Here is a 23,542-nt window from a genome sequence, read left to right on the forward strand (position 1 = left end):
GGCTGGTATGATTCTGATAGCAAAACAAGACAAAGATATTACAAGAAAGCTGCAGATCAATAGCTGTTATAAATATTCATGCAAAAATCATCAACTAAAGACTAACATGGGGTGCCTGGGTGGCTCAGTTGGTTAAGAGTCTGCCTTTGGCTCAGGTCATGATCCTGGGATAATGGGATCAAGCCCCACATCAGGCTGCCTGCTCAGCTGGGAGTCTGTATCTCCCTCCCTTTCTGTCCCTCTCCCTGCCCTTGCTCTCTCTCTCTCTCTCATGCTCTCTCTCTCTCAAATAAATAAATAAAATCTTTAAAAAAAATCGTGAACAAAATACTAACAAACCAAACCTGGCAATATAGGGAAAGAAGTATAAACTGTGACAAAGTACAATTTATCCCAGGAATGTAAGGGTGGTTCAACACAAGAAAAGCAAAGCAATCAATGTATGTACATATTAATAGAATGAAGGGGGAAAAAATCACACAATCATCTCAACTGATGCAATAAAAGCATTTGACAAAATCCAACACCCTTTCATGCCAAAAACATTCAACAAACTTAGAAAGGAATTTCCTCAACTTGATAAAGGACATCTATGAAAAACCCACAGTCAATATCATACTTAATGATGAAAGACCGGATACTTTCCTTCTAAGATCAATGACAAGGCAAGATGCCCACTTTCACCACACCTATTCAACATGGTACTTGAGGATCTAGCCAGGGCAATGAGGCAAGAAATCCCCCCTTTAATCTCACTGAGTCACAAGATCACCACTAGCTACAGAAAGGCTGGGAACGTACCTGGGAAGAGGTAGACGATTACCATATCTATTTTAGACCAATCGTGAGTCATCCCCAGGGGCTGGAAGACGGGTCTACTTTCTTCAGTTCACCATGCAACTGAGTAAATCAGGGATCTACCAGCAGGAAAAAGGTAGGTAGAACAGGTGTTGGGTGGGCAACCAACCATGTTCGCCAGGCTGTTCTGTGCCTGGGGAGATAGCACATAGCCCCACATGACTCAATGCAGACCTTCCTTTCATGTGGTTATAGGCCTTCCCCTCTGCTTGGGTAGGACAGAACAAGACAAACAGCACAACCTCCAGCAGGTCCACCATTGACCACTACCAGTTTCCAAAAGGAAAACTCCTTAGAACTGGGCAAGAGTTCTATGTTCATCCCTCTGCTGATATGTAACCTCCCCTTTCATATCCACTCTTTGACATCCACATTTTGCACTGACCTGTCGGAGAGGTCTTTCCAAACATAACCATGGGAGGGTAATAATGTTTCTTCATACCCTACTTGAAACCCTTCAATGGCTAGCCTTTGTTTTAGGATAAATATCAAAATCTTCGACATAGACAACAAAGCCCTACATTGCTGACCTCTGCCTACTTCTCCAGCCCCATTACACAGTTCCTCAGAGAAGTCTTCCTCCAAGAGTAGGTCAGGTCTTCTAAGTATACATTTCTAGAACCCAGTGAAATTTTTCTTTACCTCATTTACTGCAGCGTGCAATTTTACAATTATTTTTATAATTGTTTGATTAATGTCTAATTCACCCACTATGTGTAAGTATCATAAGGGCAGGAACTCTCTGTTTTGGCTCGTATGTATAGCAAAGATTGGTAATGACATCTCAATACCTAGTCTCCAATTTTTGATTAGTAAAAGAATCCTAGATTTACTGGAGGCAGCAATGCACTGAGCTAAAATATTGTATGTTCCAGCTTCCCTCCAGGTCTCAGCTTCCTTACATGTGCCAGCTTCCCTTGCAGCTAGATGTAACCATGTGACTAAGTTCTGGCCAATTAGATTTAAGCAGAGTGTAGTGTGGTAGTTCTCTCCCAGGAGAGGGAGAGCATGAGCCCCTCTCTATTCCTCCCCTCTGCTTGCTAGAATTTGAACATTAGGGCTGGAGCTGGAGCAGCCATCTTAGATCTTGAGCTGCCACGCCAAGGACAGTAGAGAGCACGTGAGAAGAAGCCTGGGTTCCTGATGACTCTGGAGCTACCATATGAGCCCTGGGGTGCTTACCTCTGGACTACTTTTCATGTGTGAGAGAAATAAACTTGTATTTATTTAAGCTACTACTTTAGTTTTTTTCTTTCTGTAATATACAGCTAAACTTGATTATAATACAATATTGAATCATCTGTATTACACATAGTAGAATCTCAATGAACATTTGTAAAAGGAAGGAAGGAAGGCAAGGAGGGACGGAATGGAAGAGAAGGGAAGGGAAAAAATCTATGAGAGTCCAGAAGATAGAAAAATTGATTCCGACTAAAGGAATCTGGAACATTCTTGAATTTGGATCTGGTGATTTGTTTTGTGGTTCCCATATTATGGGATATATATATCCCTTTGATGGAGCTGCCATTCTGTGTTGTTGTTGTTGTTGTTGTTGTATTATATAAGTAATGTATGTTCATTGTACAAAGAATGGTTTTTGAACATATGGAGGGCTAGAGCGTTGAAAGTAAAAATCTCCCTCCTTGCCTACTTCCCCAAAGCCAAGACTCCAGAAATAACCAGTTAGCCTGTGTGCTTCCAGAAATGTTCTCTGCATATGTAAGGATATGTGTCTTCTATCTGTCTATATGTATAAATAGCTCTTGTTACTCAGATGGGATTGGGTCTCACTCAGGCCTGTGCGCCCGCTGCTTGTTTCTCTTCACTGTGCATCTTTGGCCACCTCCAGGCTGCTAACAGTGGCCTGCTTTGGTGTTTATCACGCACTAGCCAGCAAGCCTCATTAAAAGTGAATTCTGTTCTTGCTCATCTTTGAAGTTCTGAAACCTACAACAGGTGCTTAATAAAAGTGTTGCTGAGTGGATGCTGGGGGAGTCGTTGAACTGGGCCTTAAAGTTGACGCAGGGCAAGTGGCAGAGTGGAATTTTCCTCACTGACAAGCTGTTATTCTTTTAAAGACAGCCTCGTGGTCACTGGACACATCATTTCTATGCTCCTGAATCTCCTCAGGACTTTTCAAGCAGCCCTAAGCAGCGAAGCTTCAGAACGGGGAGCACGGAGAGTGTGAAAGGAGCTAGCCCCCTCAGCTGGGGCTCGTGGAGCTGCCCAAGGCCCAGAAGGAAAAAAATGAAAGAACCTGGGCCTTAAACTAAACTGAACTACTCGCTTTCTACATCCCCCAAAGCTAACCCTGGGGTCTTACTAGAATGCAGCTCCAGAGAAGGAAGAAGGGAAGGCCCCTTCCAGGCCAGTCTGAGGGAAACAGCTGAGTTTGAGTTTTTCAGGGTTTTTTGTTTGTTTGTTTGTTTGTTTGTTTACAGTGAAAAGAGCACTAAAAAAAGATTCATGGACAGTCTCAGACCTTTGAGCTATGGGCATTTCCACTGAGAAAATTTGTGTCTGGAAATCAAACTGGGACATCGTAAAAGGAAAGACAGCTAGGTGTAGTCCTCTTTCCCAAAATGGGGTATCATTTTTAGGTTTTGCCCACTTTTAATTTTCATTTATTGGTTAAAATCCAATTTTAGGGGCGCCTGGTGGCTCAGTTGGTTAAGTGACTGCCTTCAGCTCAGGTCATGATCCTGGGATCGAGTCCCACATTGGGCTCCCTGCTCAGCAGAGAGCCTGCTTCTCCCTCTCCCTCTACCTGCTACTCCACCTCTTGTGCTCTCTCTCTCTCTCTCTCTGTCAAATAAATAAATAAAAATTCTTTAAAATAAAATAAAACCCAATTTTAACAAACCTGGTGAGACATCAGGTTTGCTTCATGAAATTCAAATAGGTTGGAACAGGACATCTGTTAGTACTTATGTGGTGGGAGTGTTGGTAACAACCTCCCTGGGTCTCCAACCTTTTACCCTCCCCTCCTTGGTGCCCCCAAGCCCCTGCCCCACCCCCAGCTCTGAAATCAACCCCGCTCTTTGATGTCCTCCAGTTTTTCCCCCAAATCTAGTAGCTCCCCTCTGAGAGAGGCAAGTGGAGTTTGTTAAGTGTTTGCTGAGCGTCACAGGGAAAAGTGCGCTTCCATGAAAAACAGTATATTATCTAGACTCTAAAAGACACCCCTGGGGTTATCTGATTCTATGGCAAAGATTTGACTTCTTGAAAAACTGTGGATAACTGATAGCATTGCAAAATAATTCCTGTCTATGGACATGTAAATTCTGTCCTGTTAGAGGTTCAACTGACACTCAGTTTAACCCACCATTTTTATTGCAAACAGTAAGCAAGCCTGCCCTTCATCCGGGAGGAAAATCTCCTCAGGGTTGCTTGCCACAAACACATCCTGAGAAACGGCCTCACATTTTTGACGTACCCAGAAAGATGTGTAGGAGTACAGAGACCTGTGGAGAGGTCTCTCGCCCAATAAAGACATATGGTTGAGTGAAAAAAGCAGGCCACAGAACTGCATGTATGGTAAATCCCATTCTTATGAAACTGTATACAATTTTGTAAAGTTGTATTTATAAAATTTTATAAAATGCATTTTTATAAAATGTGTATTTATAAAAATGTAATTGTAAAAATTGTGTGTGTGTATATATGTATCTCTCCCTCTGTGTTCTCTCTCTCTCAGATAAATGAATAAATCTTTTTAAAAAATTAATTTCAATGAGAATGTATAATTTTAACAAAAACCATAGTTATTCTTTTTTTTTTTTAAGATTTTATTTATTTATCTAGAGAGAGAGAGAGAGCATGAGCAGTGGGAAGGGGCAGAGGCAGAGGGAGAAGCAGATTCCCTGCTGAGCAGGGAGCTCCCTGCAGGACTCGATCTCAGGACCCTGAGATCATGACCTGAACCGAAGGCAGACACTTAACCAACTGAGCCACCAGGTGCCCCAAACCATAGTTATTCTTAAAAATACTGGATGGGATCACAGTTCAGAGTGAATTGCAAGATTAATTCACATTGAGGAACCTAGGTAGATAACATCCAGAAGCAAACTGGCCAAAAGAGATTGGACATTCCTCAGAAATGTGGGAATGAGAAGTAACCAGGAAGCTGGGAGCTGACACACATTTACTGGTTGTTATGCCAAAGACAAGGGAACAGCCAAAGCCATGGTCAGGTTCATTTCGACATTTGGGAAGTCTGACTCCATGGTAAAAATCCAGGAATAACCAGGTCCATGTGGACAATGATTCTGACATCATCCTAGCAGATCCTGTCCCTTTGAAATGACAAGTCCAAATGAAGGAGACAGAAGGAAAAAACCAGGATTTCCCCCCCATTAAGTCAGTATCTTTCTATATCTCTGGGCTAAGTGAAGTCACTTTTCAAATATAGCACCACCCTGTTACAATACAGCTTGTTAGGATATGCAATGAGTTAAAACGTGAGCCGTAAATATAATGGCAAAAAGCATTATGCTTCCGGACAAATTTAGGAGTTTCACTGTAATACCTGATGCCTTTAAAATGATATCAGGTTTACTAGCAAAAAGGAATCTGAACCTTAAAAATTGTGATTGCTAATGAGTGAGTTCACCTGCTTTGAAATGTCAGGTTAAGTCAGTGGCATTATCTTTTTTTTTTTTTTTTAAGATTTTATTTATTTATTCATGAGAGACAGAGAGAGAGAGAGAGAAGCAGAGGGAGAATCAGCCTCCCAAGGAGCAGGGAGCCCGATGTGGGGCTCGATCCCAGGACCCTGGGATCATGACCTGAGCCGAAGGCAGACGCTTAACCATCTGAGCCACCCAGGCGCCCCAATCAGTGGCATTATCTTTTGGGGGTCCTGGCTTTTAGGGTATTAAAGCTGTTCTTACTGGTTGTTCCTAAGTGCGGCAGTTAGTATAGAGTTACCGGAAGGCTTGGTCTCAGCCTTGTCCCAGAAAAGTGATGGCTAATAATTCTGAGCTGGGGCACAGATGGAACCATTTGTGGAATTGGGCGGGGGGGGGGGGGCGGGGTTGGAGCCGGAGTCCTCTGCCCACGATGCTTCCCAGTTACCAGTTTTAGAAAAAAAGAAACTGGAACTGGAGTTGTCAGAGTGGGATGTTTGCAGAGAGCTGGAAGGTAATCCAGCAGACAAGGAACAGAGGAAGGGAGCCCCACACCAGGAGGAGAATCAGAAACGAGAGCAGTCTCCAGCAGCGAAGATTCAGGGGCAGGTGCAAAGCACCGTCAGCCGTCAGCGGCTGGAGACACAGCACCCTCCAGCAGGGAGCGTGCCAGCTCTGGGCTCTGGCCCTGCCCTCTGGCTCTTCCAGCGGCTGCAGGCAGTGCTGGCTCCAGGACCTCCTGACCTTGTGCAGCAGCTCAAGGTCAAGAGAGGGATGGGCCCAGATGAGGTCATGAAACCCCTTTCAGGTCTCAGTCTGCCAGATGGTTGTTTGGTCCATGAGCCGTACCCAGGAGCATCCTCAGGCCAGGGGCTGTGCAGCAGGGCAGACTCCTGGCAGCCGCTGTTCCTGAGCAAGAACAGATATGACATATCCAGTGCCCTTGGGAAATTACCCAGAGCTATCGGCTCTGCCGCCATTTCTGCCCGGCTGCTTCCTTGGGGGAGGGCTAGTAATTTCATGTCAGGATTAACTGAGAAATGCAAAATGCAAAAAATCAAAGTCTTCATTCACCATCTTCATAGTTTTTGATTTTTGTTTTTATCATGACAGCAGTATGTGTACATTTATTCTATTATGTTCTTGGAGACATCTGACAAATGTCTTCTGTACATGAAAATCTCATCTCAGACAAAAACCCATCCAGGAACACAAGCACCTTCCACAGAGTAAACCCTCCCCATCTATTTTGTGGAATGAATAGATGAAACATCCAGAGAGTGGCGGTCACAACTGGTCCGTTCTCCCTTTAATGGAGGAATCCAGAAGGATTCTAAATCCTTGGACCATCCTTCTTCTGTAAGGAGGATACCCTGCCCCACAAACAGTCCTTACTGGAAACTAGAACCTTCTGTTTCAAAAGAAAGGAAAGGACACATTTCAAATGCTTTTATGTGTTTTAGGTTAACTAAAGACATCCAGCAGGGATAGAGGTTCTGTCTGGCAAGACATTTTGAAGTGGCCCTCGTTTCTTAGAGCCCGCGGGACCTCTGGGCATTGGCTGTAGGGAGGAAGGAAAGCACTGACACTGGTTTGCATCGTGAGAGAAAAGGCATTATGGGAAGGACGGATTGGGAGCGATTACGCTATAATCACGAATTTCTCCTAAAGTGCCTTACTACTATGTAGTCTCTAATAATTATTGTTTGCTCACTGGAAGAGAGAGAGAGAGATAGAGTGTGTGTGTGTGTGTGCGCGCATGCGTGTGCATGTGTGCACATGTGTTTTTCTTACTGCGTTAAACCAGGTTTTGCATTTTATTTAACTTCTGACGTGTTTGTGCCTTGTCTCCTCAGCTAGACTGGGGGACTCTGAAAGAAGGAACAGAGTTAAATCTCCGCACCTCTGTGGTCAAGTGGACAGAAACAGCTAACATCTGGCAAATTAAAGTTAATTCCCCAAACACGAGGCTGTTTTGCCTGCTCTGTTCTATTAGAGTTAATAGTTTGACTGATTCGAGCAAAAGGTGTCCTCGCCAAGAAAGCTGAACTTAGAAAGAACCCTGTGGTGACTTGTCCCATAGATGACAGATTTGCTGCCGTCCGGGGGGACCCAGGAGGCAGAAGAGAAAGTGGCCCTCGGCCTCACTCACACTCACTATGGGCTTGACGTTTAGAAGTAGGGCAACCCAGAGTTGATCATTCTTTCTTTCTTAAGTTTTCTGATTAAAATGGGATGAAAGAGGTGAATTTTTCTCAATCTTCTTTCCTTTCTCTTCTCTGTGCCTAATAGCACACATTTTCCCACTGGCTGGGAATGCCAGGGAATATGATAGGTAGGTACATTATGAGCACAGGGAGAGGAAGAGCACACTGCCCACCAGCAGTGAAAATCGCACAGGACAAGGGTCTGGAGACCTGCATTGGGATCCCAGCCCAGCGGAAGTCAACACATGGTCCCAGAGGATCTGAATATGGAATCCTAGACCAGAGACTGGCGAAGTGCAGCCCATGGGCCATATCCAGCCCACTCCTGGTTTTATAAATAAGCTTTACTGGGACACGGCCACACCCATTCATCTACATATTATTTCCTGCTGCAGTGGCAGAGTTGAATAGTTGCTGCAGAGACCGTGTGGCCTGAAAACCAAGAAATATTTGCTATTTGGTCTTTTTAAGGTGTACCCTATTCTAGACAAGCACTGACTCCTGTTAGCCTTGGAATTCCAGTCCCCACATACAATTTTCTTCTTTTTTTTTTTTTAAGAATTTTTATTTATTTATTTGACACAGAGAGAGAGAGAGAGAGAGCATAAGCAGGGGAAGCTGCAGGCAGAGGGAGAGGGAGAAGCAGGATCCCCACTGAGCAGGGAGCCCAATGCGGGGCTCGATCCCAGGACCCCGGGATCATGACCTGAGCCGAACGCAGTTCCCTAACTGACTGAGCCACCCAGGCGCCCTTCCCCCTACATAGAATTTTCTTATCAGCAAAGCCGAGGGTGCTACAGAGAATAACTAATCATCAAATGCTTTTGAAATAGAATGCCACAGGAGAGCACCATCTCACCACGGAGAGCTAAAGAGCTTCCTTCCACAGGAACCGTGCACTCTGTCGCCTCGCAGAGCGGAGAGTGGGCACCTGCCCGCAGTGCTGGATGGTTCTCGTATATTCCTGAGGCTTCCACAGAATGGAGGAGGGAGCCACAAAGGCAGCCCCAGCCAGCACAATGCAGTCTCTTCTGCCTCCTGAGTCTCTTCCTGTTTTATTTCTCTGGCTTTGAAGGAATCGAGCAAGGTGGTAACGTGGTGGGCAGGGCAACAAGCGTGTGAGGCTCCCTCTTGCATTTATGGGAATAAGACACTTTGTCTCTGGGACCCTAAATGGTTGGAAAAGACTTCTTCACTGGCTCATGCTTGTGTGACTAAGGGGAGGGAGAGGCCTTGGGACGTTTCCACGTTCAGTCCTCTCATCTCATAGATGAGGAACTGGAGCCCCGGGAAGCTGAGCGACTCGCTCAGGGTCACACATTTGGTTAAGAGCAGAGCCAGATTAGCGTCCAGACGCCTCACTTTCTAGGCCCGTGCTCCTTCCACTCACTCACACCGTCAGCAACTATTTGTGACATGTCCGCCACGGACCAGGAACGGCGGTGGCGGCTGGTCGTAGGGTCATGACAAGACAGACACACACCCTGAGAGCATGGGCCTTTCGGTTGTGGATCAGCCAGATCTTAGAGGAATAATACATATATAATATTATATAGTATTAAAAATTGGACTAAGTGCTATGAGGAGAGTGCATAAGGCACAGTGATAGAGAATAACAGGGAAAATCTACTTGCCGTATTTCGTTGATTTCAGACATGCATTTTTTTAAAGATTTACTTACTTATTTTAGAGAGAGAGAGCAAGCACAAGTGGGAGAGGCAGAGGGAGAAAGAGAGAGAATCCCAAGCAGACTCCACACTGAGCACAGAGCCCGATGAGGGTCTCGATCTCATGACCCAGAAATCACGACCCGAGCGGAAACCAAGAGTCAGGTTGCTCAACCGACTGCACCACCCAAGCACCCCCGAAATGCATTTTTTTTTAACATTTTAATATTTCTGAAATCAAGATACAGTTTATCATAGATGAGGCCTTGGGTTATAAAGAGCGGCATTTTAACTCTCTGAGTGGTACAGACAACAATGGTGTGTCCTACAGCTGACGGTATCTTAGGTTCAATGATACAGAGTGAATAAGGGAGTCAAAGAAGATCTTTGTTCATTTAAGCCAAGTCCTGAAGGCTGAGAAAGGGCTAGCTCTGCCCAGAACAAGGGAAAGAACATTCTAGACAATGGGATTAGCATGTGCAAAATCCCAAAGGCAGAAAGAAGTGGGGGGCCCTTGAGGAACTGAACGAAGGCCAGCGTGGCAGGAGTGGGGATGTTCCAGGAAGGCCTGGAAGGGCACCAGGTCATTCAGAGGTTTGGGGGCCGTGCTCAGGTAGGTTTCAACAGGAAAGTGTCACACACACAGTTTTGTATTTCTAACAGCTTTGCCTTTCCAGGAGGGAAAGGTAAAATCCAGGTTATTTGTTTACGGGGCAAGCTTAGAACCAGGAAGGCTGGGCAGGGGGCATTTTAGCAGTACAGGCAGGAGAAGACCACAGCCTCCATCAGGATGGGGCAAGAGAGGTGGAGAAGGGGCTGGTTTGTAGGATGCTTGGGAGGTGCCCCAGACAGGACCCCTCTCATCATCTGGCCACAGTCTGTGGAGGTGAGTGCAATGAGGGAGGGAAGAAGGTAGAGAATACAAGCCTTTCACTAGGCTTGCTCCCGTAGGTGGGCCTGGCTTTCCTGCCTTTCTGTAGTTACCTATCAGGACACTCTGTACTCTCCTTGAGTCTCTTCCAAGCCCAGCACCATGGAGCCCTCTTGGGAGGAGGAGAGGGATCCCCCGTGAAGAGATGGGATTGCTTCTTTCCACTTCTCAGCATGCCCTCCTCGGCCCATCTCTCCTTCTGCCCATATTTGCCTGATTAACCACTAGATACAAATGCTGTGGGGACATAGAATTGCTCATAGTGTGACCCATCACAGGCTCTTTGCAGGGTTCTCTTTCCCTGCAAAATGGTCCTGCCCAGACTAGTCAGTGGCAAATCCTTAGAGATCCTGGAGTTCACTAACAGTCAGGCCCCCTCCATCTTGAAACCCCACTGGGCAGTTGTCAGGAACGATAAGGAGATGATGTGTCTTCGCTCGGACCCCCAAGCCCCAGGCCCCGGTAGGAAGTTGGGCTCCCTGCTCCTGCGGCCACAGCCCCTCACCAATCTGCACCTCTCCAAGCCCACACGCATCAGCTGCCGTGAAGCCATCCGGAAACCTCGCAGAGCCTCCCCCACCCGGAAGTGGCTCCTCTGTCTGCTGCCTCCCTAGGGATCTCGGGGCTCTGTGGGTGTAGATGAGTTGAAGTTCAGATAATGACGGGGAACCGCGTGCCTGTTCTCGGTGCCCGGCGTGCCTGCTGCTCGCCCCCTCCTGCCTGCCTCCTGCAGCCTCACCAGGACCAGGAGGCAGCACCAAAGCCCCGTGGGCCCAGCCGGCCGGAGGGCACCACCTCCTCCTGCCTGCTCATTCCGCAGCACCTGGCTTTGCCTCCCCATCATCTGGCACTGGTGGGACCAGCACCAGGGACTGGGTGCTGAATTGGGGGTGGAGCCCTGTTTGCTGTTCCCCAAAATATCTGTTCTTGTGTTTTGAATTCCTCTGGCATTTGGCATCCTCTTCTTGCTCATTTAGCATTTAGCTTATGATGCCTGGAGCGTTTGGTTCACTTCACAGCACCATGTCCTATCTCTCCAACTAGATAGTAAGCTCCTGGGGAAGCAAGCCTCTGTCCCCCAGGTCATTCTTCTGCCACAGAATGCTGTCTCCAGTGCCATGAGAAGAGCAGCCTGAGCAGTCTGTGAGAACTGACAGACTGACCAAAGGCTTGGTTGACCAAAGGCTTGGTTGCGCCTCCAAAGATTTCAAAATTCCTGGAAGACAAACTGTCTTCACAATTCATAGCTTGGAATTGTGGCATCTCCGGTGGGCTTGGTTTCAAGAGACACCCAAATTGAAAAGAGAAGAGAGAAGCTAGGAGTAGGTGGGTCCAAGGCCAGATGAGGCCCTTTGCCTTCCAGCAAGGCAAACTGGAAGACCACGGGGAAGTGGAAATCCTCCTGGGGAGTACTGACATCCAGGGGGCAGAGCCCTCTAGCAAATGGTGACAGATGGCTTTCGCCTTGACGGCCAATACTAATCCTTAAGAGTGGCTGCCTGGAGTCCTTTGTTGGGAAAGATTCTGAGGCTGTAGCCATGACCAGTGGGCAAGAGGGCCAGGCTCACTGGTACTGATTGCATGGGCCCAGGAGAGGGGAGAGAGAGCATGCACTAGCCATTCTCCTCTGGACAGTGCTGGGAGTTTGGAGTTGGGTGGATGGCAGAATTCGTGGGTCCAGGAGCTCTTTCTGTGAGGAGCAGGAACATGTCCAGAAATGAAGATGAGGAAGGATGATCTGGTCTTTGTGCCAGGGTGAGCTGGCCTAGTCCAGGCAGCTGGTCACTCGGGAAGCTCAGGACAGCTGTCCTTTGGGACACCTGGAGCAAATAACGTAAAATAGAGACAGAGGTGCACACAATCATGGGTATGAGGAGAAAGGAGATGTGCCCAGGGAAAGGCTCGGGCTCTCCGGGTTCATCTCACATGCCCCAGATATTAAGCTCTTGGCAACCAGACCATTTCTGGACCCCACTCATTAGTGGAGCTAAGCATTTTAATATAATGGCAGCCAGGTCAGATTTGCACGTGAGGCTGGGCCTCAGTTGGGAGCAGTGCTGCCAGGGACAGGAATTAACAAGCATTGAGATCCCATTTGCATCTTTAACCTAGATAAGTACAATGGCCTCCCAGCCCCCAGGTTTATTCCACTCCAATTCATCATTACTAATGATGCCAGTGTTCTCTCTAAAGCACACATCTCTTCCTGGTAGCCTCTTGTTAGGATTCTTCAATGAATCTTCACCATCTACAGAATAAAATCTAAGCTCCCTAGAGTGGCATGGTGGGACCTCCATCATATACACCCTCTACCTCTCCAGCCCGGTAAGAGTGTCCCTGTTTACCTGGGGGCCCTGGGCCATGTTGGGTAGTCTTTGCAAACAATGTGATGTATGGTTGGGGGGCTTTGGTTTGCACAGCATCAGTTCGTCCTCTGGAGGAACTAGAGACTAAAGCCAGCCATGTCTGTGTGACTAAGCCCCAATTAAAAAAAACTCTGGATCCAAAAGTTCAGGTGAGCTTTGCCGGTTGGCAATGCTTCATGCATATTGTCACATATGGTTGCTGAGAGAAATTGGTGCTGTCTGCTGTTCCCTGAGGAGTCAGGGGAAACATCTGGAAACTGTACTTGGTGTCTCCTAGACCCTGCCCTGTGTGCCTCTCCCCTTGGCTGATTTTAATCTGTGTCCTTCTGCTATGACAAATATAACTGTGAGAATAATGACTTTGTTGAGTTCTATGAGTCCTAGAAAATTATTGAAGCTAAAGGTGGTATTGGGGCACCCCGAACCTGCAGTAGATATCTGAATAGTGTTTGCACTTGGGGGCACTTGAATTTGCAATGTTGCACTCTAATATTAAACATTGTAGCAAGGAACATCCTTATTCATACATGTTTAGACTGCGGTATGTTCCTTTAGGGTAAATTCCTAGAAGTTAGTTGCTGAGTCAGTGTTGTTGAACATTTTCAATTATAATAGAAAGCACTCCAGTGGCCCTGTGCCCCCAATTAGTCTACCCAATCGACACTCCTCCTGTAGGTTGAAAAAGTCTGTTTTCTCATATTATCGATCTTTTCCCCCCAATCTAACAGGTTGTTTTTTTTTTTAAAGGTAATCCACAAAACAACAACTAGTGTTTTTATTTGTGTTTTACAGTTGCGGGTGAAGTTGAATATTTTTTCATTGATTGTTGATTCTTCCTTTCCCTGTTTTTCTACTGCATTTCCACTTTTAGCTTGTAAAAGCTCTATGTATAGCAGCGAGCTTAACCTTTCGTCTTTGACCTGAAACATTTAAAATCAGAAATCATACTTCCCTTTGGAGCATTGTTCCTTCCAAATGTCAAAGGGGTGTTTCTGCATGGGGCAAAATTACTAACACATTTCCTCAAAGGTAAAACTGCATTTCTGTTAAGTCTTGGAACTCAAACCTACGTTGCCTAATAGAGTTTAAATACACTGACAAGAAAAGTCAACTGTTCTGCTTGAGTTTAGGGATAAATAATTTCATGCCAAATGGTAATATAAAAACTGAATTATTACAAAAATAATGAAGTCAAACCAAAGGGCTCAACTTAAAGCTTTCCTGTGACTCCACCTGAATCCATCATGCCAAACTCACAGGAAGCTGTCTGTTATCATGGGACACTGTTAGAATCCTGTTATTGGTCATGGAGGTAGACAATCCCCAATGTCCTTTGAGGCCAGTGCCACCCTTAGACCTGGGCAGGCGGTGCCCCAGCCCCGGGCCTGTGCTTACAAGGGCCCACAGATCATACACACAGTCAAAACTGTGTGCCTCAGGACGCCTGGGTGGCTCAGTCGGTTGGGCGTCTGCCTTCGGCTCAGGTCATGGTCCCAGGGTCCTGGGATCGAGTCCCGCGTTGGGCTCCCTGCTCGGCGGGAAGCCTGCTTCTCCCTCTGCTGCTCTCCCTGCTTGTGTTCTCTCTTTTTCTGACAAATAAATGAATAAGATCTTTAAAAAAAAAACTCTGTGCCTCAGTCACTCAGCCTATAATCATTTAAAGGACCTAGCTTTATATACTGTGGGGGGCTTTCTGACACCACATGTGTGTGGTGTTTCCCAACACTAGCAACCAATCCCTCAACTCTCCAAGATCAACTGGACATCTAACAATTCCGTTCAACTCTGACACTAACTATCCCGAGTTAGTGCAGACCCCCCAGGCGAGGGGCCCCCTTCCCACAATACCTCTACTTCAGATGCCAGTTATGAGTCCCGGGGCCACCTGCCCTTCTGGCTGACAGGTTATTAATTCTGGGGTTCCCACAACTCCTTCCTCAGTTTCTATAATTAACTAGAATGACTTGTAGAACTCAGAAAAAAAAAAACAAAAAAACACTTTCCTTACTATTACGAGTTTATTTTAATGGCTACAACTCAGAAACGGCCAAATGGAAGAGATGAGTCGTGCAAAGGATGGAGGGTTGGTGTGTGCAGAGCTTCCATGCCCCCCTCCAGGCACACCCCCTTCCCAGCATCTTCATGTGTTCACCAACCCAGAATCTACTTGCATCCTGTTGCTTAGGGATTTTTATGGAGGTTTCATTACATAAGTGTGGTTGATTAAATCATTGGTCACTGACGATTGAACTCAATCTCCAGTTCCCTTCCCTTCCCTGGAAGTTGGGGGTGGGGGAGGTTATGGAGTTGAGAGTTTCAGTCCTCTAGCCTTGGCTTGGTCTGACAACCAGCTCCCATCCTGGAGCTATCTAGCCCCTCCTGCCACCCCACCTCAAAAGCCATCTCATCAGCATACAAAGACAGTAAAGTCTAAAAGTTTTAGGAGCTTTGTGCCAGGAACTGGGGACACAGACCAAGTATGTATTCTTTATTATACCACACATATATTAATCAGTTTCAGGGTTATGAAGATACATTTGAAAAGGCAGAAACAGAATACATTTCATTTTAATTAACAACGTATCAGCTGGATTTATAACTTTAAAATATTTAGACATTTGGTCATGTGGGCTACCATTTGAAACCCTGTCCTAGGCCCCACACATGTGAGGAGCAGGCCTGCCTGAGGCCCTGGGTCTCAGCTCTCTGGCCAGGTTAAGGGGAGGGAGAGTTTGTGTCTGTGGGTCTTTCCCATGCCTTCCAAGGATGGGGTTTGAACCTCTAAAATAGAACCCCGAGGAGAAACCAGCAACAGTGGGCACGTAGCTTCAGAGTCAGACTGATTTCCCTCCTAACTTTGCCACTTGCACGCTGTATGAGTTTGGGCAAATTACTTCACCTCTCTGAGTTTCAAGTACCTTACCTGTAAAATGGGGATAATAGCCACCTCACTGGGTTATTATAAGAATTAAGGGGCGCCTGGGTTGCTCAGTCAGTTGAGCGTCTGACTCTTGATTTTGGCTCAGATCATGATCTCAGGGTTGTGGGGTCGAGCCCCACGTTGGGCTCCACACTCAGCTGGGGAGTCTGCTAAGATTCTCTCTCTCTCTCTCAAAAAAAAAAAAAAAAAATTTAAATAAGAATGACCATGAAGTTAACACAGTTCCAAGCACTTAGAAAACACTCAGTGCATGGCTTCTGTGGTATGGTTGGTGTTACTACTACCATTCACTCTGATCTAACCAGCCCACACCACTTTGAGGGCCTTTGGGAGTGCTGGACACAGGAGTAAATGATCCCCACAGTTCCAGCTGAATACAATCCCAGAAACCTCCCACCACAGACCAATTCAGAAAGGTGGACCCCTGGAGTCAGTCCCCAACTCTCAGACCCTGGGGACTCTCCTATCCATGTTGGAGGGTGCTGAAGTGCCAGATGGCTGGCAGCAGGAAAATAAAGAATTCTATGTGGATCTAGAGACCCTGTCACAGGATTCCCAGAAGTGAGGCTAGAGTCTGGTGGATGAAGATGACAGGATTCTGAGAGTGCTGAAAATGTTCTCAGTCTTCGGTCTGACCTCACCAAGTATACTCAGTCGTGCCCACCCCAGATGGTCGGGAAACCTTGGGGAGAGTCAGAAGTTCCTGGACTCCTTTGTAGGTTTTCTTTTTTCTTTTCTTTTCTTTTTTTCTTTCTTTTTCTTTTCTTTTCTTTCTTTCTTTTCTTTCTTCTTTCTTCTTTCTTCTTTCTTCCTTCCTTCCTTCCTTCCTTCCTTCCTTCCTTCCTTTCTTTTCCAACAATCCATCTCATTGCCAGAAGTAGTTTGCCCTACTACCACTCTGGCCTCAAACTCAAGAATTGTGTAAAGAGCACAGTGATGTCACCATCTGCTATGGTCTGACTATTTGTCGCCCCTCTGAAGTCCGCATGCTGAAAGGCTAAAGCCCACTGTGATCGTACTACAGAGTGTGCTTCGATCACAAAGGTGGAGCCCTCAGGAATGGGATTAGTACCTTATAAAAGAGACTCCACAGATCTCCCTAGGCCCTCCACAGTGAGAGGATGCAACGAGAAGTCTGTGACTCCAAAGAGGGTCTCCACCCTGATCTCAGACTTTCAGCCTCCAGAACCATGAGAAATAAATTTCTGCTACTTATAAGCTACCCAGTCTGCAGTATTGTGCAATTGGAGCCCAAACAGACTAAGATACTATCCATGACTGGGGGATGCAGAGATGGACCCTACATAATGATGATGATGATGATGATATTAATAACAATAGAGCTTGAAATTTGAAAAGCATTTGGAGGAAATTCAAACCATTACTACCGTCCTCAATAATGTTACAATTATTGTAACATAATATATTACAATGTATTGTAATCATCTGTCTTCAAGACAGAGCTTAATGTTGGGGATACAAAAGAATCTGGAGCATTTTCTCCAACAAAGCTTCTTGACTGTGCTTCTTCTACCCTCAGTAAAAGAATGTTATTTATGTTTTCTATTGCTGCATAGTGAGAAATAGTAGGCAACTGGTTTGTTTGCATTCTACCTGTTTTAAGTTGTTCTCACTCCCATCTTCCTGGATGAGTGAACTTTTCTTTTACTGATATAGGAGTCCATATAATTTCTTTCCAGCTTAATTTCTGACATATTTAACAGATGGGGGAATAATCTCCACCACTAAAGTAATCAGCCTTTAGGGGAAAGATGACTGTGAGTCTTGTATAATTTATTAATGGGGAAAAAACACATCAATTTCACATTTCATTCAGTTACACAATCTATTTGACACCAGCCAGTTTGGTCAGTTTATAAGAGCAGAAACTGCCTTCTAAAAAAATTAAATGTGGGATGACAGTTATGAGGCTAGAATGGACTTTGGCCTTCCAGCCTGCCCACACCTCTGGGCCTCAGTTTTCCCCTTTGTAAAGCCCACACCACTTTGAGGGCCTTTGTAAAGGGGAAAACTGAGGCCCAGAGGTGTGACATGAACTACCCGGTAGAGCATAGCCAGTCTGACACCATGGCCTCCAGCCCGCTGTGTCCTGCCGAGAAAGGAAGGGCGCTCACAGACCAGAGGTCTGACTTGGAGGCCCTAGCAGATCTGACAGAACATGGAAACCTGAGGTGTCCTCTAGTGATGAGAACATCTACTTTCCTAGGTCCACATCTATCAAGAATGGGTGGCTCAGTCTTTAAGTGTCTGCCTTCGGCTCAGGTCATGATCCCAGGGTCCTGAGATCGAGTCCCACATCGGGTTCCCTGCTCAGCAGGAAGCCTGCTTCTCCCTCTCCCACTCCCCCTGCTTGTGTTCCCTCTCTCGCCATCTCTCTCTCTGTGTCAAGTAGATAAATAAAATCTTAAAAAAAAAAAAAAAAAAGAATGCTGCATAGAGAAGACTCTGGGAGGAAAAAAAAGGGGGGGGCATTATTTCCTATGACAGAAGATCATTTTGTTATACAGAAATGTTCAAAGCACAAAAAAGCTCCAGAAATATAATGGGCATATCAAACATTCTCTACATTTGAAAATCTCTCCTTTTAAGACTGGAAATAGAAAGAGACAGAGATGGGAGGAACCAATGCTGATTTATACAAGGTTTCTTCACTGGTGGAAGTGAGGGGAGGGCCTGGATGGAGGCTGGCAGGGCTAAAGTATGTCACCAATTTACTGTGTAGGATGTGGGCAAGTCATATCACCTCCCTAGACTTCAGTTTCTTTTCTTGTAAAATAATGGTTTTAAATGAAATCATGTCTAAGGACTCCTACAAGCATGGAAAGTTCCATGCAAAGTTATTCCAACCACCTGCAAATGCTCACCAGCTTCTTCCAACCTTATGATCGCCTCGTTGATAATGATCACTTGAGAGAGTGCAGTGAGTGTTTTTCCATTTTAATTAAAATCCTAGCCTGCCTGAAAATTATTTCTATCAAGCCAAGGACCCAGAGGCCCATGCAAATTAACATAGATTGGCATTGTCAACATTCGCCATCAAATCGTATTTTATTTTTCATCTTGGAGGCAAATATTTTTCAGTGTGTTATTTCTGAGTTGTTTTTTAATGCTTGACGTACCTCTGTGTATACATAATGGGTGGCTTACTCTCTTTTCCAGACCGTTTTAGTTAAAAACAGGTGGGCCAAAGAATAATTCTTCCAGCACTCTGCCGGATGCCACCAACCAAGCCACCATATGGTCTTTTGCCCTGAGCGTCACCTTTTAGGCAGAGACATTCTGTTTGGAATAAACAGATTCTGGATGTCAAATCTCAGTGTACTGACACTTGTATTTTCCTGACTGCTCTCCTGTTTTAATTAGAAACTATAATTTATATCTTCAGTCTACATCCCAGGGAACCTGCCTAATTGCAAGACAGTAGGCTGAACTCCAGGAAGGTAGTGCTGATGTTGGTGACAATGACATAACATTTACCGAGGTTTTATGGCATACCAGGAACTATTCTAAGTATCATTGTGGCATACTAAGAAATACATTTGGGCTCTATCCTCAGTTCCTGGCATAGAGCTCCTAAAACTCTAGAATTTTCTGAGGGATATTAGTGTCTTTTATCATTTGTAATGAGCCCCTTTCATTGCACCTAAGCTTATGCTAAGGAGGTAACTTAGGGTGGGGGGCCCCTAGATAGTCTCCAGATGAGGCTGGTCACCAGAAAGACCCAGTGATTGGAGAGTGGGAACTTTCAGCCCCTCCCACTGAGCTCTGAGAAGTGGAGGGTGGTGGCGGGGAAGAGGTGGTTGGAGAGTGAGCTTCCATAAAAACTATTGAACAAGAAGATTCAGAGAGCCTCCAGTTTGGTGAACACATCAAAGTGCTGGAAGGATGGTGCATCCAGAGAGGGCAAGGGAGCTCCACGCCCCTTCCCCATACCTGGCCTCTGCTCTCTTCCATTTGGCTGTTCATGAGTTGTGTCCTTTATAATTAACCAGGAAACATAAGTAATTTGTTTGATAGCAAGTGATCTGACTTGAGGTTGGGGTTGTGGGGTCCCCTGATTTATAGCTGTTTGGTCAGAAGGACAGGTGGCCTGGGACTTAAAACTGGTGTGTGAGGCGGAGGCCGTCTCCTGGGAGCGAACTCCTAAATCTGTGGTGGTTAGCGTCAGAATTGAATTAAATGGTTGTGTACCCAGTTGATGTCCCAGGTAATCGGTTGTTTGTGTTGGAAAACGTGTTTTACCCCATAGTGAATCCTCGCAACAACCTCGTGAGGTAAGTACTAGTATGATACTCATTGTACAGGTGTGGCCCATGATGCTCAAAGAGGTTAAGTCACTTCTTCAAGGTCACACTGTAAGTGGGGTAGGCAGGGTTCAAACTCCAGCCGTCTGAGCTCAGATTTATCTGAGAGCTTAAAGAGCGGAAAGAGAATGAAATGATTCCCATGGCTGCGAGTGACTTGGCATAACAGCAGCCCAGGAACAAGGACCAAGTTGCCAGTTGGCCTGCACTCGCTTGTCCAACAAGCATTTATGAAAAATCTGCCATGTGCTGTCCTGTGTGAGGCACCGTGACAGCCTACAGGGACTAACACAGAGTCCCTACACTCGAGGGGCTTGCCGGGTAATAGCAACAACAACCAAACGTGCATAAGTTACCACAAGGGAGCAACAGAACGTGGTTCATGCCATGGAAGCAGAGGGGATTCCGAACAGGCCAAGCATGTCAAGCATTTCACGATCAACAAAAAATTGCAGGCTCTGTAAGTAACTTTTCTTCTCCAGGGCATCTGAAAAACTGACACCATCCTGCCTCCACATACCATTTCTTTGTTTTTGTCTGTATGTGTTTTAATGAAAATGCACTTAATAAGTCAAACGTCTATTGTCTGTTGGGAGTGAACCAGCTGGGTTATGCATTGTCCATTAGGACGGAGCCCAGAAAGCTGTCCCCACAAAGAGGGGTAGAAGGTTCTGCCTCTGGGGTGCATACCCACCGTAGTTCTTGGCCCAGATGACCTGAAGGGACAGCATCTCCTCCTCCTGCTGATAAAGGACAGCATCTCCATCACTAGCCCTGCTTTCCACGGCTCATCTTTGCAGGTCAGACTCCTGAGCCCAGATACCAAGTCAATTTAATGCAGAGCTGTGAGGCTCTTTCCTGGGCAGTCCTGGCATAGAATGCCATCCTGTTGTCCTATGGGTGCTCTCCCCCTTGTCTGGCTTAGTCCTAATTTTATGAAAAGGGATCACTAGAAACTTAATGAAGGATGCTCTGAAGGAGGAGTCAGGAATCCTGGGTTCTGGACCCAGCTCCAGGACTAACCTGGATAATCTTGGGCAAAAGCCTTCATATCCCGGAACCTCAGCTTTCTCATCTATAAAATGTGACGACTGGTCTAAATTAGTGTTTTCCAAAGGGAATACTACTGATTTTTAGTTGGGATGATTCTTCTTAGGTTGAATTACTCATGTCTGGCAGGATGTTTATTGCTCCTGAGCCCCTGGGTTCTGTCAATTATAGCCCCCTCACCCCCAGGCCAGTCATTATGAAAACCCAAACCACCTCCAAATATTTTCAAATGCCCCATGGTTGGGGGAGGGGGGAGGACCGGGCAGTGGGGAGCGATGGGGATGATACCACTTCTGGTTAAGGGTCACTGAACTAAGTGATCTCTAAAAGGGCCTTTCAGCCATATGATTCTACTTGATAAATGTTAGGATAGAGGGTTGTCTCCGGGCTACTTCCTGCCAAGTATTAGAGGTATGCTGTCTCCACAAGGGCTTGCAAGAGTCTTATCAACAAACACCTACTTGGTTGTCAGGGGTGCTAGAATAGTCTAGGTTTTAGTGTGGGTGTTTTGTTCCGTCCGAATCCTATAGTTGTATGGAGCACTGCACTGAAGCCTTTTAGGCCCCAGTAAAAGGTTACAGTTGACAGCCAGCTCCTTATGTTGATCAGACAGGACATCCGCTCATGAGATAATGAACTTGCTACCTCTTCACCTTCCTTAACAGTTTTGCTATTTCCAATATGTACCTCTTCTTAGCTATCAAGTAAAGCTCAGATACTAAGACTTTCTGGTTCATTACTGGAGCGCCTGGGTGGTTCAGTCAGTGGAGCTCCCAACTCTTGGTTTCAGGTCATGATCTCAGGGTCGTGAGATCGACTCCCCCCTCAGGCTCCCTGCTCAGCATGGAGTCTGCTTGAAGATTTTCTCCCTCTTCTCCTCCTCCCACTCGCACTCTCTCTCTCAAATAAATAATCTAAAAAAAAAAAAAAAAAGTTTCATTTATTGCTATAAATTAAGAAGAACCCAGAAATGGCCAGAGAATCTTCCCCATGGCCCAGGAGGCCAGTGTTTCCCTGTACTCTAATCGGTCACTAGCGCGCTGGGCTGGACAGCTAGCTGCCCCCTTGCAGGAGCTCTTTCTAGCAGGAGGAACTGGCAGAATTTGGGCTGCAAATGGCACCACTTTGCTGTTAATTGAAGTGGCAAACTGTGTTTAAGGGACTTGAATGTCTGTGTGTGTTTATGAAGCATGAATAAGTTATGACTAGCTGGCTAAGAATCTCCTTGGAAAGCAACTGCTCTGTGCCCCCGGCCTGGCCCTCGGCTTTGCTTAGTCAACACCTGTGACGTGCCACTAATTGTTTTGTCGTTTGAGATCTCTTCTTCCAGCGCAGTCTTCGGAAAGCATCCTGTAAAACGAAATGCTTGCCACATTTGGCTTTGCGGCCCTCCTTCCTGAGCCATCAGTGGCTGGAATTAACCGGCGTCGATGGGGACCTAATCCAGCATGCAGGGAGCAGGGAGCTCAAATTGGCTTCAAATGGGGGTCTTGGGTCACCTCTGCTCAGGCCTGCAGCCCCAGGGGGCTTCTCTCCCGCAGCGGTAGATGAGGTGGGCCAGCTCCCAGGTGAATGCCTGGAACAGGAGCTGGGACCTCAAATGCTCTCCAGGCTGATGGAGCCAGGCACAAATGTACTAACTGAGCTGGGGCCAGAGCTCCCCTTCATCAAGGCAAGTAGAAAAGTAGTGCTTATTACTGACTGCTCTTGATGGCATTACTGCTAAGCTGAAATATTAAATACTCTACTCTTGTGGAGCATCAGTCTTAAAACATGCCTCCCCTGAGAATGTCCACTGTGCAGAAAATGGAAGCAGTTTTCATTTCTCAGTACCTTGCAACGTCATTACGTTCTGTTCTTTATTTCTTCAGAAAGTTTCTCGTCTCACCTTTCTTCCCCCTTTCTGGCCAACACCTCAATGGAGATCCTCACTGTTGCACATTTCGATTCCTAGGATAAGCTCTAGGGTAGAAACGCAATAAAGAGGGTAGGAAATGCTCCTCTTCCCATAGATCAAAAACCTTACTAGCTCCCATAGAGCATTTAATTTGCCCAATAATTGCCATAGACCAAGTGGAAAGTTCTGGTTGTCTAGGATTAGTTGAACAGTCTCTGGGGAAAAGACAGAGGCGGGATATCCCCATCCCTAACTCCTGTCCTCTGCCGGCAATAAATCCTCCTAGCTGGAGAGTATCTGTCAGCATCCTGACTTAGGGGTTGGGGAGGAAGCAGCCAAAGGAAACGAGGGAAAGACAGCCTCATCTCCCAGAATCTGAGGCAGGCACCGCATCCAGTCAGCCTCCCGCAGCTGCCTCTGCAAATACCCTAGGGCGCTTGGTCATAGCCCTTTATATGTGAACCATTCTTACTCCACATTTAGAAATCAACTCACACTAAGCTGATCTAAAGGCTGCTCTTGAAGGACATAGGTAAAAACCTTTCCAAAATGCAACATGGGACTTGGCTGTGTGTGTTGAAATTGCACACTCTGCCACCGACACTTAAGTCAGACTCAGTCAATATTTCATATAAAGACACTTGTAATTAAAACATGGGATCTATATAACAG

Source organism: Halichoerus grypus, chromosome 13 (genome assembly GCF_964656455.1).
Source record: "Halichoerus grypus chromosome 13, mHalGry1.hap1.1, whole genome shotgun sequence".
Lineage (NCBI taxonomy): Eukaryota > Metazoa > Chordata > Mammalia > Carnivora > Phocidae > Halichoerus > Halichoerus grypus.